The 17,111-nt window shown below is 46.4% G+C and overlaps 1 long non-coding RNA gene across 1 annotated transcript in view; it reads right to left on the bottom strand.

Annotated features, from left to right (window-relative positions):
• The window catches only part of LOC117357935, a 146,332-nt gene that overhangs the window by 94,738 nt on the left and 34,483 nt on the right, over positions 1 to 17,111 (bottom strand). The window contains exon 2 of the long non-coding RNA XR_004538905.1: positions 7 to 148. This is a non-coding gene — a long non-coding RNA (uncharacterized LOC117357935). The remainder of the gene's footprint in view (positions 1 to 6; positions 149 to 17,111) is intronic.

The raw sequence follows: 17,111 nt of genomic DNA, 5'->3' as shown, positions 1-17,111 counted from the left end.
GGTTACCTGATGTTTCTTTGAATTGTTGACTTTTGTGTTTGATTTGTTCCATAATATCTAAGTTTCCCATTTCTTATCCTTTTTTTCTTCTTCTTCTGAGACAGCAGTTTCTTGCTACTGATTAATTTTGGTTCATTTGTCCATGGTCCTAGTATGGAAGAAAGCACTTAATAAATCAAATCCTTAGACAATAGATGCCTAATTCTGTTAATGGAATTTAAGAGCAAAACAAATCAATAATGCTTAAAAACAAATAAAAACAGAGAAAAAATTTGGAAGAAATAATGGTACACCATGCTCTTCTCCATAAAGCAATTCATTCAGAAATGTGTTGGCTTTTGCAAGCTATCCTTAGTGTTATTAAAACAGTTTCAGAAAATGACAGATAACTAGGACGTACCGGTTGCTGGCGTGCTAACAGCTGTGTCCTGTGTAAATTTAATTTTCTACACCATTTAAGAAAAATGTTATACATTTCCAGTATAAAGGATGACAGGTCTGATGAAGTGAAGCATTTAATACAATAGCTCAAATTCTATGCACATATTTGTAATCATCTTATACATATTGGCAGCGGGATTAACCCTATGAGTGTTTAGTTAATAAATAGGTCCAATGTTATTTGAAATACTGCAAATGGATTACTGTATATTCTGTGACGGATGGGGAGCAGCTTAATGTAAGTTTGGACTTTATTGGGTAGAGATCAGACAGGTTGTTGCCAGATGTTGCTACTCTTTGGGGTTTTGCCAGGTACTAGTGACCTGGATTGACTACTGTGAGGATGGGCTACTGGGCTAGATGGACCATTGGTATGACCCTGTATGGCTGTTCTTATGCTCTTACATGTGCCAAGTAAGGACAATCAAGCCATTGTAATATCATTGATGAGGTTGGCTCTGAGGCATTATGGCATCACAATCTCTGCTCTGGGGTTCCGGAATCTTGCTATTCTTTGAGATGCTGGAATGTTGCTACTCTTTGGGTTTTGGCCAGGTACTAGTGACCTGGATTGGCCACTGTGAGAACAGGCTACTGGGCTTGATGGACCATTGGTCTGTCCCAGTATGGCTGTTCTTATCCTCTTACATGTGCCGAGTAGGGACAATGAAGCCATTGTAACATCACTGCTGAGGTTGGCTCTGAGGCACTGTGGAATGAGGCATTATGACATCACAATCTCAGCTCTGGAATGTTGCTTTCATTGGGGTTCCAGAATCCTGCTATTCTTTGAGATGCTGGAATGTTGATACTCCTTCGGTTTGGCCAAGTACTAGTGACCTGGATTGGCCACCGTGAGAACGGTCTACTGGGCTCGATGGACCATTGGTCTGTCACAGTATGGCTGTTCTTATCCTCTTACATGTGCCGAGTAAGGACAATGAAGCCATTGTAACATCACTGCTGAGGTTGGCACTGAGGCACTGTGGAATGAGGCATTATGACATCACAATCTCAGCTCTGGAATGTTGCTTTCATTGGGGTTCCAGAATCTTGCTATTCTTTGTTATTCTATATGGAATGTTGCTACTCCTTGGGTTTTGGGCAGGTACTAGTGACCTGGATTGACCACTGTGAGGAGAATGGGCTACTGGGCTAGATGGACCATTGGTCTGACCCAGTAAGGTTATTCTTATGTTTTTAAGATGGGGGTACATATTGCACCCTTTTTGCATTTGTCAAAAAAACTGACCAGAAATAAATGGTATAATTTTGCGTAGTAATGACCCACAATCTCAAAATTTATGGAACAGTAGAAATACACTCCAGATGAGAAACGCCAAACCCCTGAAAAAAAGAAACACAATCAAACATGGGGTTATTCAAAAATCCAGGTCCAACACTCGAAACAGCCTTTACAGAAAACCACTCTTAGAGGTAGGAAAGAGCCTCAGAGCCCCTCCTCCACCAGCCGACACGGCGGCTACAACGGGATAAAGTCAAGTCACTGGCATAAAAAAAACCTCCTCAGTTGATATTTCTGCAAAAAAAAAAAAAGGCCTTGTGTAATGCAGACCTACTGGTTTCAAAATAAAGCCACCATGAAAAACTATAACGCTGAAGGAGTACTTAACTGGCGTGAGAAGCATCACACACCGACGATGGCCAGCGTTTCGCTACGCCTAAGCTGCCTCAGGATGCGAAGGTGTCATTAATCATCTCAAAGTGCCTGGATTTTGCACTTGTAACGCTTTAAGGATGGCTGCGTGCTTGAAATGACATACAGTACTCCCTCGATATTCGCGGGGTTTCCGTTCCAGGAACCCGCGCGAATGTCGAAAAACCACAAATACGGTTTTTAGCGGGGGAGACAGGAGAGGGCAGCCGGAGAGGCAGGAGAGAGCAGCCGGAGCGCTGGCGAGTGAAGGAAATCACTCGCGGTACGCTCCGACCACCTCTTCCTGTACTAAAGTCGGGCCTCACCATTCAGGAGCTGCGTGTTTCTCTGCTATATCCCTTCCCTCCCATCCGACCTTCACCTGATCTATAGATAGAAACTTACAAGATCATAAAGGGTATAGAGAAGGTAGAGAGGGGCAGATTCTTCAGACTGGCGGGGGAAACAAAAACAAGAGGGCACGCAAGAAAATTGAAGGGAGACAGATTCAGAACAAATGTTAGGAAGTTCTTCTTCTCTCAGAGGGTGGTGGATACCTGGAATGCGCTTCCGGAGGAGGTGGTAGAGCAGAGTACGATTTTGGGTTTCAAAAAGGGGTTGGACATGTTCTTGAAGGAAAAGGGGATTGAGGGGTATAGTTAGAGGGGTACTATAAAGGATAAAATGTCTTAAGTAAAGGATCACTACAGGTCACGGTCCTGGGGGGCCGCCGCGAGTGCAGACTGCTGAGCACGATGGACCTATGGTCTGACTCAGCAGAGGCGATGCTTATCTTCTTATGTTATGTTCTTATTATCACTCGCTACTTCATATCAGTTATCTTACGTTTCTTCTCTTGCCAATGTTGTACCAAGGGGGCTTCCATGCTCCCCGTATTAATTGTAGGCGAACTGATAGTTTTCTGCTTGTGCAACCCACATAAAGAAGATCACATGGACATTTTATTAAGTAAACTAGTCTTATAGCCCGTTACATTAACGGGTTCTAGAATATATGTGTGTGTCTGTCTTTATTTCTTTCTCTCTCTTTCCTTAGCCACTTTCTGTATTTCTGTCTTTCTTTCTTTCTGTCTTTCTTTTTCCTTGGATGTCCACCACCACCCCTTGCCTGCTTCCCCTGTCCATTCTCCCTTCCTTTTACCTCCCCTGTGTCTACCACCATCCCTTCACTACTCTCCTTATCCAGCAGCAGCCCTTCTCCCTTTGTTTTACCTCCCCCCTGTCCAGCAGAACCTCTTTCCTGCTCCCCCCTGTCCAGCAGTAGGTCTCCCTTCCTTTTTCTTCACCCCCCCGTCCATCAGCACCTCTTTCCTGCTCCCCTTGTCCAGCAGTAGGCCTCCCTTCCTTTATCTTCCCCCCTCCTCCTTCTTGTCCCTATGATACACTTACCTTGCTCTGCCCCTGATCAGAGGTTCCCTCTGCCGACAGCCGCCTCAAGCCCCACCCAGTTGCACCCATTGTGAAAGTTCCCTCTGCCGCATCCCGCACCCCTCCAGACGCGTCTTCCGAAGTCTAAGGTGCCAGTTTAACATATATAACTCAGATTTAAAAATGTAAATCAGCTTAACCTTAAAAGTAGAGATTGAGAGGAACTGGGTAAAAGCCAGATTCTCTGGATCCACCGGATTCCCTCAGGTCAACAGAGGAACCAGGTTTTACTTATACAATGCCCAGGATTCTCTTCTGCTTGGCATGTGGGGCTCCAACTTCCCCTGCTCTACCCCAGATCCTCTGCTGCCTCAGTCTTCCCCAGATTCTGTGGCTGCTCTGAATGCATCTCCATCTTGCCCTGCTCTGCTTTAGTGGGGCTTACCTTGCCCAGGAGCTTCGTGATTTTTTTTTTTTCCTTAGCGTTAGGAGCCTGCACGGACCGAACAGCCCGAGCCCCGACCAGTTTAACTTTCCTGCGGCTCCTCTCACGATCGCGCGCCCGCCCACCTACCAGTCTCGTGCTCCCAGCCGGGGCTTCTGAGCGCCGTCGCCCCAGCCAATCGTCGGTCACCTTGGTCTGGGCTGCCCCGCGGTGCTAGGCGGGCGCAGCCCACGCCGCTGTCACGCCAACCCGTCGCCAAGCTGTCTTTCCACCTCAGCCGGCGGGGACTGCCGGGGCCCGGGTGCGGCGGGGAAGGGGGGGTCTTGCCTGGCCGGGGCCGGCCAAATCCCGCTTTCCTTCCCCTAAGTCCCGGCCCCTCTCTCCGCGCCACATTCCGACGGATCAGGGTTCAGGGAGCACGTGGCGTGAGTGCGCATGTGCGCTTAGCGTTTTATTATTATAGATTACAGAAGCACTAGCACATGATGTAGAAAGAGTAGCATACTATACTTTTTTCATCCTATGATCCACCCAAAAGGGGGCCAGTCATGGTCCGAGTGTACCACATTCATTATGAGTGTGTATTATATCTTGGTCAGCTAACTTAGGGCTCCTTTTACGAAGGTGCGCTAGTGTTTTTAGCACACGCCCAAGATGAGCGTGCGCTATCCGAAAATCTACCGCCTGCTTAAAAGGAGGTGGTAGTGGCTAGCGTGCGTGGCATTTTAGCGCGCACTAAGCGCCCGCTAAAACCGCTAGCGCACCTTTATAAACGGAGTCCTTAATCTCAAATTTATGTATAGCCAACATTTCACCTATCGTTCTTCCCCTTTTATAGGACCCCATCGGAGGCGACTGAAACAATGAACGTAGTTGTAGCACTCCCCAATGCCTCTTTAGGAGGAAGCCGCGGCCATGTTTCCCTGCACAAATTTTGAAACGCCGGAGGCATTGCTCTGGCCGACTGAAAGGTTAGTTCAACTTCTTAGGGGTTAGCGCGTCGGACATTCCATCACGCGCTATCCCCCGCGGCCGGCTAAAAAACTTACACCTGCTCAATGCAGACGTTAGCGGCTAGCGCGGCAGGCGGTTTAATGCGCAGTATTACGGGCTTTAAACCCCTACCGTAGCTTGATAAAAAGACCCTTAGTGTTATTGTGAGTAGTTAAACCTTTTCTGATGAACTTTTTGAACAATTGGATCTATATATAAAATTAAATATATTTCGTATATTTTTCTAATGATAATTATTTGTTTATAGGGGGATTCCTTGATACAGCCGTTTGGCGAAACATAGTCCTATGTCGGAATATGCACCCCCAAGCCGCATTTTTGCACATTAAGATGAGTACTTATATGTTTTAAGATGTATTTTTATATAGAGAGACTGCACTATAAGCGCTTCTTAAAAACCTTAAAAAAATTTTTGACCGATGACGATTTTGGTGTACAAATGCTGTGTGTATTGAAACTTGATTTTCACACAGTTACACCGCTAAGGTCTGCAAATTGCTATATGCTATTATAGAAGAATTAGCTAAGGTACTTTGGAAGAAATATTTTGTATATTGACCTTAGTAAAAAAAAAAACAGTCTATGCCTAATCTTGATGTACAGATACAGTAAAACCTTGGTTTACGAGCACAATTCATTCCGAAAGCATGCTTATTATCCAAAACACTCATATATCTAATGTAAACTCCTGTTTTTGTGTCACTCATACATAGGTAGACTCAAGGTGACTTAAAGAGGCGGATGAGGAAGGAGAAGGGGGAGGAGGGGTGGGAGAAGAGAAGAGGAGGATTCCCCATAAGAAATAATGGAAACTCCACAACCCAAAAACTTTAATACAAAATACTGTATGTACTCATATTGCAAGACCTTGCTTGTTTAGAACAGTCACTACACTCCCACAGCGTCAGAGAGAGAAGAACTAGAGAATTACACGGGGACCATTTACCGCGGTAAACCGCTGGTCACCGCAGTAAATCCGCAGGAATGGAGACATTTGCAACTGGTTTACCGCAGGAATGGGGACAAGACCTTTCACCGCCCTGCGGGAATGGGGACAAGACCTTTTACCACCCCGTGGGAGTGGTGAAAAGTCTTACTCCTGTGGTAAAAAAAATTGCGCCTGTGCCAGACTTGCCATCTTCTCCGCAGCTCCTCTTACACCTATTTTACCTTCAGGAGCCAGCCATGCCACGATGAAGACAGAAGGAACCTTAAACCAAAGCCTGAGACCAATGTGATTTGAAGAATAAAATTACCAGACAACAAAAAGAAAAAAAAAAATAAATGTATTTTATATTTTGTGATTAGAATATATCAGATTTGAAATGTGTCTCCTGCTAGAGCTGGTATTAGACATAACTGGGGACCGCAAAATCCAAGCTGTGCTTCTTTAGCTTCCAGCTGGCTTAGGGCTCTCTCTCTGACCATGGGGCAGTTGCCCTAGTTGCTCTCCCCTAACAATATCCCTGCCATGTGTGACTGAAGTACTCTGTTAACTTGTATTGATTTTTCTATGTAACATTCTGTAGTAATTTGGTTTGTTCAGTTTTCACAATAGTGAAGGGGAGATTTGTGAAAGGAAGGGGAGATGGGTTTTGTTGAACCTTGCTCTGTTTTATTTGTGTTTATAAAATGACAATTGTCAGAGGAGAAGCTTCCGCCCACACACACGCAACTGTAGCGAAGGTAAGGGGGAGGGAGGAAGATTCTAGGGTCGCTGAAGGGCAATGAGGTGGCGAGAGGGAAGGGTGAATGCTGTGGGGACGGGACGGTGAAGGGGATGGCGAGGACGGGGACAGGGCGGTGAAAGGGATGGCGGGTTCGTGGACAGGGCGGTGAAGGGGACGGCGGGGACGGGGCGGTGAAGGGGATGGTGGTCCAGTGATGGGGACAGATTTTATGCCCGTGTCATTCTCTAAGAAGAACCATCGGCTCAGTTGTGATGTGTGTATACTGTGTGTACTTGTATTGCAAGACCTTGCTTGTATATCAAGTTAAAATTGAATCAAATGTTTTGCTTGTCTTGCAAAACACTTGCAAACCAAGTTACTTGCTATCCAAGGTTTTACTGTACAGTGGTACCTCGGTTTATGAGTGCACCGGTTTGCGTATGTTTTGCAAGACGAGCAAAACATTTGCAAACTTGGTGCCTCGTAAACCGAGCGCGCCTCGATTTGCGAGCGCCCCCCTGAGAACCGGCACCCTCCCCCCCGTAATCCGGCACCCCCCCACCGCCATCAGGCACCCCCCCGCCGCGACCTGAGGTCCCCCCAACCCACCCGAACCCTCTTCTTACTTTGATGTAGCCTCCGCACCTGCACCAGCATGTCCTGTGCTGTGCTGTGCTGTGTCGGTGCCCGAAAATCTGCCTCCGGTGCTGGGCCTTGAGCATGTGCGCATGCTCAAGGCCTGTGAGTTCACGTCCAACGTGAACTCTCACGTCCAACGTGAACTCTCAGGCCTTGAGCATGTGCGCACCTGCTCAAGGCCCAGCACCGGAGGCAAATTTTCGAGCACCGGCACAGCACAGGACATGCTGGTGCAGGTGCGGAGGCTACATCAAAGTAAGAAGAGGGTTCAGGTGGGTTAGGGGGACCTCAGGTTGCGGCGGGGGGGTGCCCGATGGTGGCGGGGGGGTACCCGATGGCGGCGGGGGGGGTGCCGGATCGCGGGGGGGAGCAATGCCGATTCTCGTGGGGGGGGGAGCAGCACTGCTGGCATCGGGGGGGGGAGGGGGGAACCTATCAAAGTGAGTTTCCATTATTTCCTATGGGGAAACTCGCTTTGATAAACGAGCATTTTGGATTACGAGCATGCTCCTGGAACGGATTATGCTCGTAATCCAAGGTACCACTGTATATGCAAAGTTTACATATGCTTTTTATTCTGCTTTACATTTTTATTGCAAATCATGCTGACTTGATGGAGAAGGGTAGGATATCAAGTTGAAAAAAAAAAGATCATGACAAAGCAATATTTTCTTTGCTACACAGCTCTGGACCCACACCTGCTGCCCCAGCAAATTTTAGAAGTGATATCTCTAATAACTCCTGCATGATTTCCTAATGTAATTGTCTATAGAGTAAGGCTTTGAAGCAGAAAAAAAAAAAAAAGCATTTCTATCTGCTTATGTTTCATTTCTTTTTAAATCTTCAAACTCTTCATATAATTCCTCCTACTCACAGACATATTCATGAAAAGAAAAATTTTCCTGCCGCTCTAGTTCTAAGTGTTAATTTATCTCACTGATTTGTAACATTGGTGTCTCATTTCAGACTCGGAATGTAAGATCTCCAACTCAGAAAGCTGTGCAGGAAAAAAATATGTTTCTGCTTCACTTAATAATGCAGAAATGGTCTGAATGAGAAACTGAAAGCATTTCTAAATGCTTGCTTTTTTTTAATGACAATTCTCTCTCCCCACCCCTTTTACAAAACCGTAGCGTGCTTTTTTAGCTCCGGCTGGGGTGGTACCAGATCCGACACTCATAGGAATTCCTATGAGCATCAGAGCTGTTGATTCCGTGACTGGCGCTAAAAACCACGCTACAGTTTTATACAAGGGTGGGGGCGTTATTTTATTCAGTTTTCACAGGGAGCCAAGAGTTTCCTAATGACGCATACTAGAGAATGACACAGTGACAAAATTCATCACTGTTCCCATCCCCACAGATAACCGCGGGAAACCATCTTCATGTCATTCTTTAAGGAAAGAGGGAAGAATCAGAGTATGAATGGCCACAACCACTGACCTGCAAGCTTTGCTTTGAAGAATGCTGATGTAGAAGGACTGAGGTTGAGTAGCAACATTCCAGAGCTGAGATTGTGATGTCATAATGCCTCATTCCACCAGTGCCTAAGAGCCAATCACATCAGTGATGTTACAATGGCTTCATTATACTTGGCTCACATAAGAATCAGAGTATGAATGGCCACAACCACTGACCCGCAAGCTTTGCTTTGAAGAATGCTGGTGTAGATGGACTGAGGTTGAAATAGACACTAGAAAATGACATGGGATTATTTCCCGCAGTTATCCGCGGGGACAGGAACGGTGATGAATTTTGTCACCATGTCATTCTCTAACGCATACCTTTGGACATGGCATAGGCTGAGGTTGTCTCTCAACAATGAAGACTTATGCGAATCTCATAACAGAGGTCATTTCATCTGCTAAAAAAACCCAAATTGGTCATCTTAGAAAATATTTTGATAATCTGGCATTTATTTATTTCGATTTCTATCCCGTTCTCCCAGAAGCTCAGAATGGGTTACAGGTAGACGTTCACAATTGCACAATTACTTATTCTGTACAGAATTGACCATTGTAATTTAGCCTTTTCTGGTTGTACAAAAGCCTTTCTCAGTCAGTTGAATGGAATGTTGCTACTCCTTGGGTTTTGGCCAGGTACTAGGGACCTGGATTGGCCACCATGAGGATGGCCTACAGAGCAAGATGGATCATTGGTCTGACCCAGTATGGTTTTTCTTATCCTCCTACATATGCTAAGTAAGGAAAATCAAGCCATTGTAACATCACTGATGAGGTTGGTTCTGAGGCATTATGACATCACAATCTCAGCTCTGGAATGTTGCTCTCATTGGGGTTCCAGAATCTTGCTATTCTTTGAGATGCTGGAATGTTGCTACTCCTTGGGTTTTGGCCAGGTACTAGTGACCTGGATTGGCCACCGTGAGAACGGACTACTGGGCTTGATGAATCTTTGGTCTGACCCAGTATGGCTGTTCTTATGTAATCATTTACAGATTATGCAGAATTCAGCAGTTATATTCATTTTCTCAGTAAATTTTGAGTGAAATCATGCAGTAGCCATGTTAGTCAACTGTTTGAGATAATATATAGAATTTTTTAAAAAAACAAGACAAAAAGAATAAAGGTAATACCTTTTTTATTGGACTAAATTACCCTCCTTTTACCAAATTTGGCAGTGCAAGCTGACGCGGTAAATGCTCCGACACCGATAGGGCATCGGGGCATTTGCTGCATGGCACTGTGCTGTTCAACTTTGTAAAAGAGCGCTTTATTGCTTTGTTTGATTAGCTTTCGAAGGTGAGCCTTCTTCTTCAGATCAGAAATAAGCAAATGTAGGCAAATATCAATACAAAACCGAAAGGCTTTTGCAGTATAAAAATAAAATTTTTTGTTATGTTATATGAAAAAAACACGATAGCATTGTAGGTATAGGAAGAGGGAGGGGTGGGCGGGTGGGCAGGAGACAGAAAGGTGGCAGAACAGTTTGAAATGTCTTTATAGTGGGAAAGAAAGTCTAGGGCTCCTTTTACTACAGTGCGCTAGCGTTTTTAGCGCATGTGCAAAAATGCCGCACGCTACACCGCGCGCTATGCTTGCAGGATAACGCCAGCTCAATGATGTGGAGCCATGAAACTTACAAGTTATTGCACACTTTTCGTTTCAATGAGGCAAATGCATCTAATGAATGGGTACAAGTATAGGGAAACCAAGCCATTGTGACATCACCGAAGAGGTTGGCTCTTAGGAATTATGACATCACAATACAAGGGGCCACTGAAAAGTTCTCAGCCCAACCAAGAAGAGAATGATGTGGAGCAAAGAAACTTACAAGTTATTCCACACTTTTCATTTCAGTGAGGCAAATGCGTGTGGTAAATGGGCACAATTATAGGGAAACCAAGCCATTCTGACATTATCAATGAGGTTGGCTTTTAGGCATTGGTAGAATGAGGCATTATGACATCACAATACGAGGGGCCGCTGAAAAGTTCTCAGCCCAACCAAGAAGAGAACAATGTGGAGCCTTGAAATCTACCAGTTATTCCAGACTTTTCATTGTGTTTCATATCATTGAAAAGCGTGGAATGACTGGTAAGTTTCATGGCTCCACATCGTTCTCATCTTAGTTCGGCTGAGAACTATTCATTGACACCCCCCTTGTACAGATTAAAAATTAGGGTTGTGGTTTTTAAAATTTTGTATGGCGAGGCTCCCCCATACTTGGGTTTGTTAAGTTGGCTATTGAGTTGTAGGTTTGATCATCTATGTGGCCAAGTTTTATTATGTTTCCCCACTGTAAATAAGGTTAGGCTTTCTAAATTAGGCCCCCTTTTACAAAGCCACAGTAGAGATTTCTACCACAGGCCAGCGAGGTAACTGTTCATAGGAATTTGGTGGAATTCAGTGTGTCATATTTATAAAATGGAAAGGGTATTTGCTCTACAACACAGTTCTTCAACCGCCGGTCCGCGGACCGGTATCGGTCCGCAGGAAATTTTTGCCGGACCGCACAGGACCGGCAAGATTGACTCATTTGAACTTCCTGCCGGTCCGCGCAGGACCGGCAAGATCAGCATCGGAAGCGTGCGCTGGGCCGGAGAGATCTTGGGGAGCCTCCGACAGTGGCTTTCTCCCCTCTCTGCAGCTCTCCTTTACTTCCCAGCGCAGCGATTCACGAAGGCAGCCTCGGGGCTTTTGCTGAGTCGCGGTTGCCTCTGATGATGCAACTTCCTCTTTCCTCAGAGGCGGCGCGACCCAACAAAGGACCCGAGGCTGCCTTCGTGAATCGCTGCGCTGGGAAGTAAGAAGAGCTGCTGGGAGGGGAGAAAACCACTATCAGTCTGGGAAGCTGCTGGGCAGGGGAAAAAAGGGACAGCTGCTACTGGAAAGGGAGAAGGAGAGATGCTTCTGGGAGGGGAGGAGGGAAAGGAATCTGGGAAGCTGCTGGGCAAGGAAAAAAAAGGGACAGCTGCTACTGGAGAGGGAGAAGGAGACGGAGAGATGCTTCTGGGAGGGGAGGAGGGAAAGGAATCTGGGAAGCTGCTGGGCAAGGAAAAAAAGGTACAGCTGCTACTGGAGAGGGAGAAGGAGAGATGCTTCTGGGAGGGGAGGAGGGAAAGGAATCTGGGAAGCTGCTGGGCAAGGAAAAAAAAGGGACAGCTGCTACTGGAGAGGGAGATGGAGAGATGCTGCTGGAAGGGGAGGAAGGGAAGAGAGTTACTGCTGGACAGGAGGAGGAGGGAAGGGAGAATGAAAAAAGGAAGGAAACAGCTGGCAGAGAGATTAGAGGAGGGGAAGGGTAGACACAGGCATGAGAAAGTAGAGAGATTGATGATAGGAAGGGGTCAGCAGAAAAATAAGCAGAGGGACAACGATGATAGATCTGGTGTAGGAGAGATAAAAATGAAGAGAGCAGTGAAGCTGGAATGAATCATGTAAATAGGAGAGAGGGGCACAAGCTGGATGGAAAGGGGAGAGGGACATAGAAAGAAGACAGATACCATATGGAAGGGGGAGAGGACAGATAGTGGATGGAAGGGGCAGATGCTGGATTGAAGAGACAGAGAGGGCATACGCTGGAAGGAAGAGAGTGAAAAAAAGATTGAAAGCAGAAACCAGAGACGACAAAGGTAGAAAAAATAATTTTATTTCTATTTTGTGATTAGAATATATCAGATTTGAAATATATATCCTGCTAGAGCTGGTGTTAGACATAACTGGGGACTGCAAAACTCAGGCAGTGCTTCTTTAGCTTTCAGCTGGCTTAGGGCGCTCTCTGACCAGGGGGCAGTTGCCCTAGTTGCACTCCCCTAAAACTATTCCTGTCATATGTTACTTCAGTATTCTGTTAGCATGATATTTCTGTGTAGCATTCTGTAATAATTTGGCTTGTTCAGTTTTCTTGATAGAAGAGGGGACATATGTGAAGGGGAGGGGAGACAGGGGTTTTGTTGATCCTTGCTCTGAATTATTTGTATTTATAAAATGACAATTCTACAGAATATTGTTTCTTTTTATACTTTAATAAAATACATTCAATATAAAATCATAACTGAGGCTTGTGTGGATGGAATCAGATGATTTGTGGGGACCGAGCTCGCGGAGATGGGGCGGAAACGGGATTTTTAAATTTTAGTCCTAGTAGTTTGCCGGTCCACAAAATAATTATTTTTTTTCTGCCGGTCCACGGGTGTAAAAAGGTTGAAGAACACTGCTCTACAACAAGGCAATTATAATAAGTTTAAAAAGATTTGGGGGCCATTGACGATTTATTCTGGTGATCAGACATCTTAAACACCTAATATTGGTCAAGATAAGGGGGGGGGGTGGGATTATGAAGGATAATAATTGATAATTGTTATTTATTTGTATATGGGTGGGAGGGGTGGGCTTCTTATAAAATTATTTATTTGGAATGTTACAAATAAGAATGTCAAGTGATTAATTAAGATATTTATGAATGATTGTTGTACACTTGTTGTAATTTTTGAAAACAAATAAAGATTTTTTTTTAAAAAAAAGGAATTCTAAGAGTGTTGGAGCAGTACCTCGTTGGTCCGCGGTAGAAACCTCTACCGTAGCTTTGTAAAAGTCAGCATTAAAGTCCTCTTCTTTTTTCATATCAGACAGTGACTTTTTGGAATTCTTTACCAATAGAGGTTAGGAAAGGATAAGTATTTAGCGTTTAGAAAGTCGCTTAAATCTTCTTTACTGTTAGTTTACAGCTGTGTAGAATCAAATGAGACTGATTAGTGGTTAATTGGTGTATGTTTTTTTGAACGCATGGTTCAAATCTTATTTTTTTTTCCTTAACCCTAGGTATCTATGAGATATAAGTCCCGTATAATGTAATGTCCTTAGTTAAACCTTCTTCAATGTTCAGGTAATCTAGAGTACAAAAAGATGATCTGACTGAGAAGTTGGCCGCTGGAGGGATTAAAACATCACATCTCCTTAATCTTCAAGGCTCTGTGAGTGCTTCAGATATTCTAGGCATTCTGAGCAAAGCAGCATTACAGATCTGTGGAGTGGCCTAGTGGTATGCACAGTGGACTATTAACCAAGGGATTCAAGTCCAAATTCCATTTTAACTCTTTCTTTTTTCTTATTTTTTTAATTGTGTGCTCTCCAGGAACAGAGAAAATAACTACTGAATCTGAACTGAGATGATGTGCTTTTTCTGTTCCCAGAGGGCTCAATATTACAGAAATAAAGAGTTAAATTTGGATTTGAAGCTGGGTACTCTGGTTCAAAATAGAGGTCTGCGGGAATCCCGCAGGTCCCGCGGAAATCCCCCCTAACCCACGGGACTCCCACGGGGACCCCCCACTGGCCCACGGGACTCCGACGGGGACCCCCCTCTAGCCAATAGGACTCCCACGGGGATGGAAGGCTTTGGAAGCAGGGTTTGTCCATATAATATAATGGACACGTCAACCTTAGTAAAAGAGGGGGTTTATAAGTTAATTACCTGAACAGAAAACAAAAAAAGGGTTCCACCAAAGAGATTCCACAAGGAAAACAGCAGCGCAAACACAAAAGAAACTGTGGAATTGGTGATCCTGTCAGAAGTAGTTGCTGCTTTTTATGGGGATGGGTGGGGATGGAGGTAATTCCTTGCGGGGATGGGTGGGGACGGAGAAGATACTGACGGGGACAGGTGGGGACGGAGAGGATCCTGGCGGAGACGGGTGGGGACGGAGAGGATCCTGGTGCAGAGAAAGGAGGCGGGATTGGCGGCCTCACGCATGGCACGCACAGATGGCGCGGGGACCCAGTGAGAGGAGGTCAGCATCAGCGATCCGACTACCACCGGATCAGACCAGACCCACCCGAAGCCCTACGCCCGCTGCTCACCCATGCCCACGCAGCCGACCTTGGAATCGCGCACTGAAGCCCCGCCCCAACCGGCTCCTCCAGACCGATAACGCGCAAGGGGCTAAGACGGCCGGCCGAAGCACCAGATCTGACGCTGCAAAAATGGGGGATCCCCTGCTGTGCCAGTAGCCCTGCACTCTGCTCTACCTCCGATACGAGGACCAGCAAACCAACAAAGAGGAAAGCCCCGAGCATTACCCATGGCGCCCGACGTACAGAACCGGCTCCGCGCACTGCATGGGGAAGTGGAGGGAAGGGAATGCTGCTGCACAGGGAAGTGGGGTAGGGGGAGGGAAATGCTGCTTCAGAGGGAAATGGAGGGGAGGAAATGCTGCTGCTGCTGCACAGGGAAGTGGGGGGGAAATGCTGCTGCTGTGCTGCTGCACAGGGAAGGGGGGGGAAATACTGCTGCACAGGGAAGGGGAGGAGAGGGAAAGGGGGCCATGGAGAGAACTTGCTTTGCTTTGGGGGGAGAGGTGTGCTGGGGGGCAGGGAGAAATATTGGTTTGCTTTGGGGGGGACAGAAAAGGGGGATACAGAGAAAGACAAGAAAAGGTAATCAGTAGGCCAAGGAGAGAGACAGGCAGGCAGCGCATGAGAACGAAAGACAGCGGGCAGGGAGAGAGACAGAAAAAAAGAAAGACAGACAAGACAGGGGGCCAGGGAGAGAGACAGACAGAAAGAAATACAGACAGCGGGAGAGCGAGAGATAGAAAGAAAGAAAGAAAGATAGACAGCGGGAGGGAGAGAGACAGAAAGAAAGAAAGACAGACAGACATATATTCTAGCACCCATTAATGTAGCTGGCTTAAACACTAGTAGAATATATTTATTTTACAAATGTCTTCGCTTAAAAACTAAGCGGATAACGACAAAACATCTAATATAATAAAATGCTAGGCCGCGCATGTGCACTCCCATCTGCGTGCGTCCGTTTTCCGTGAGATGTAGGGCACCTTAGGTAGGAGTGCGCATGTGCGCTTACGTCACCAGCCGCAGATGCCTCCACAAGCTGGGACCGCAGCCAGCCGCCAATCTCTGTTCCTCCAGCGGGCGGGCGAGCGGGGGGTGTCTTGGAGGAGAGGGATCGCGGCCGCTCAGTACCCCCACCGAGGTGCCCAGCAACTTTTTGCCCCGGATTGGGACCCGAGTCCTTTGCCCCCCCCTTCCCTTCCCGCGGATCCGACTACCTTGGCGATTCAAGCAGCGTGTGCAGCAGTCTTCACACGCTGCTTCGGGCCCTTCTACTGCCCTGATTTGCTCTGCCGCGTCTCTGATGATGTCATCAGTGACGTGCCAGAGTAAATCAGGCCAGTAGAAGGGCCCGAAGCAGCGTGTGAAGACAGCTGCACATGCTGGAATCGCGAGGTTCGTAGTCTGTACCGCGGGAAGGGAAAGGGGGGTAGAGGAAACGCTAATGCTGCTGCAGGGAACTGGTGTGGGGGGAGGGAAATGGAGGGGGGACAGACAGACAGACAGAGGGAGGAAGGGAGATAGAAAGAAAAGAAGAAAGACACAGGGGCAGGGAGATACACAGAAAGACAAAGGGGACTAGGGACAGAGACAGACAGAAAGAAAGACAGCGGGAGTCGCGTCAGGAGGGGTGCGGGATGCGGCAGAGGGAACTTTTCCAATGGGTGCAACTGATCAGGGGATAGGAGTAGAGGTAAGTATAGGGATAAGAGTAGAGATAGGTTATAGAGCTAGTCAGGGACCACTACTCAACTACTCAGGCAATGGGCCTGATGGGCCGCCGCAGGAGCGGACCACTGGGCGAGATGGACCTCTGGTCTGCCTCAGCGGAGGCAACTTCTTATGTTCTTATGTTCTTAAGTGTATCATAGGGATAAGAAGGAGGGGGGGGGAGAAAAAGGAAGGGTCGCCTACTGCTGGACAGGGGGAGAAGGAAAGAGGTGCTGATGGACAAGGGGGCTGAAGAAAAAGGAACGGAGGCCTAATGTTGGACAGGGGGAGAAGGAAAGAGGTGCTGCTGGACAGGGGGAGGTAAAACAAAGGGAGAAGGGCTGCTGCTGCATAAGGAGAGCACTGAAGGGGTGGTGGTGGACACAGGGGAGGTAAAAGGAAGGGAGAATGGACAGGGGGAGCAGGCAAGGGGTGGTGATGGACAGCCAAGGAAAATGAAAGACAGAAAGAAAGAAAGCGGCTAAGGAGAGAGAGAGAGAGAGAAAGAAATAAAGACAGACACACACACACATATATTCTAGCACCCGTTAATGTAACGGGCTATAAGACTAGTATCCAGTATATTTAGATACATACAAACAACAAAATAGGCCCTTTTCTGACAGATCCTTATATTAGTTGACTAATATAAAAGAGAATTTACAAGTGAATTCACAAAGACCTATTTAATCCTTGAGTAGGGAAAGGCAGGGAATTAACACTTACAGAAAACATCCTAACATGTTTCAGAAATAGGCAACTTTGAGCGGGGAAAAAAACTTCAAAGCAAAATGATGAAAGGCCTGCTATAATTTGTGTAATATTTTGAACC

The sequence above is a fragment of the Geotrypetes seraphini genome, chromosome 1 (genome assembly GCF_902459505.1).
Source record: "Geotrypetes seraphini chromosome 1, aGeoSer1.1, whole genome shotgun sequence".
Classification (NCBI taxonomy): Eukaryota; Metazoa; Chordata; class Amphibia; order Gymnophiona; family Dermophiidae; genus Geotrypetes; species Geotrypetes seraphini.
Note: the sequence above shows the minus strand (reverse complement) of the source record. Positions and strands in the feature narration are given on the sequence as shown.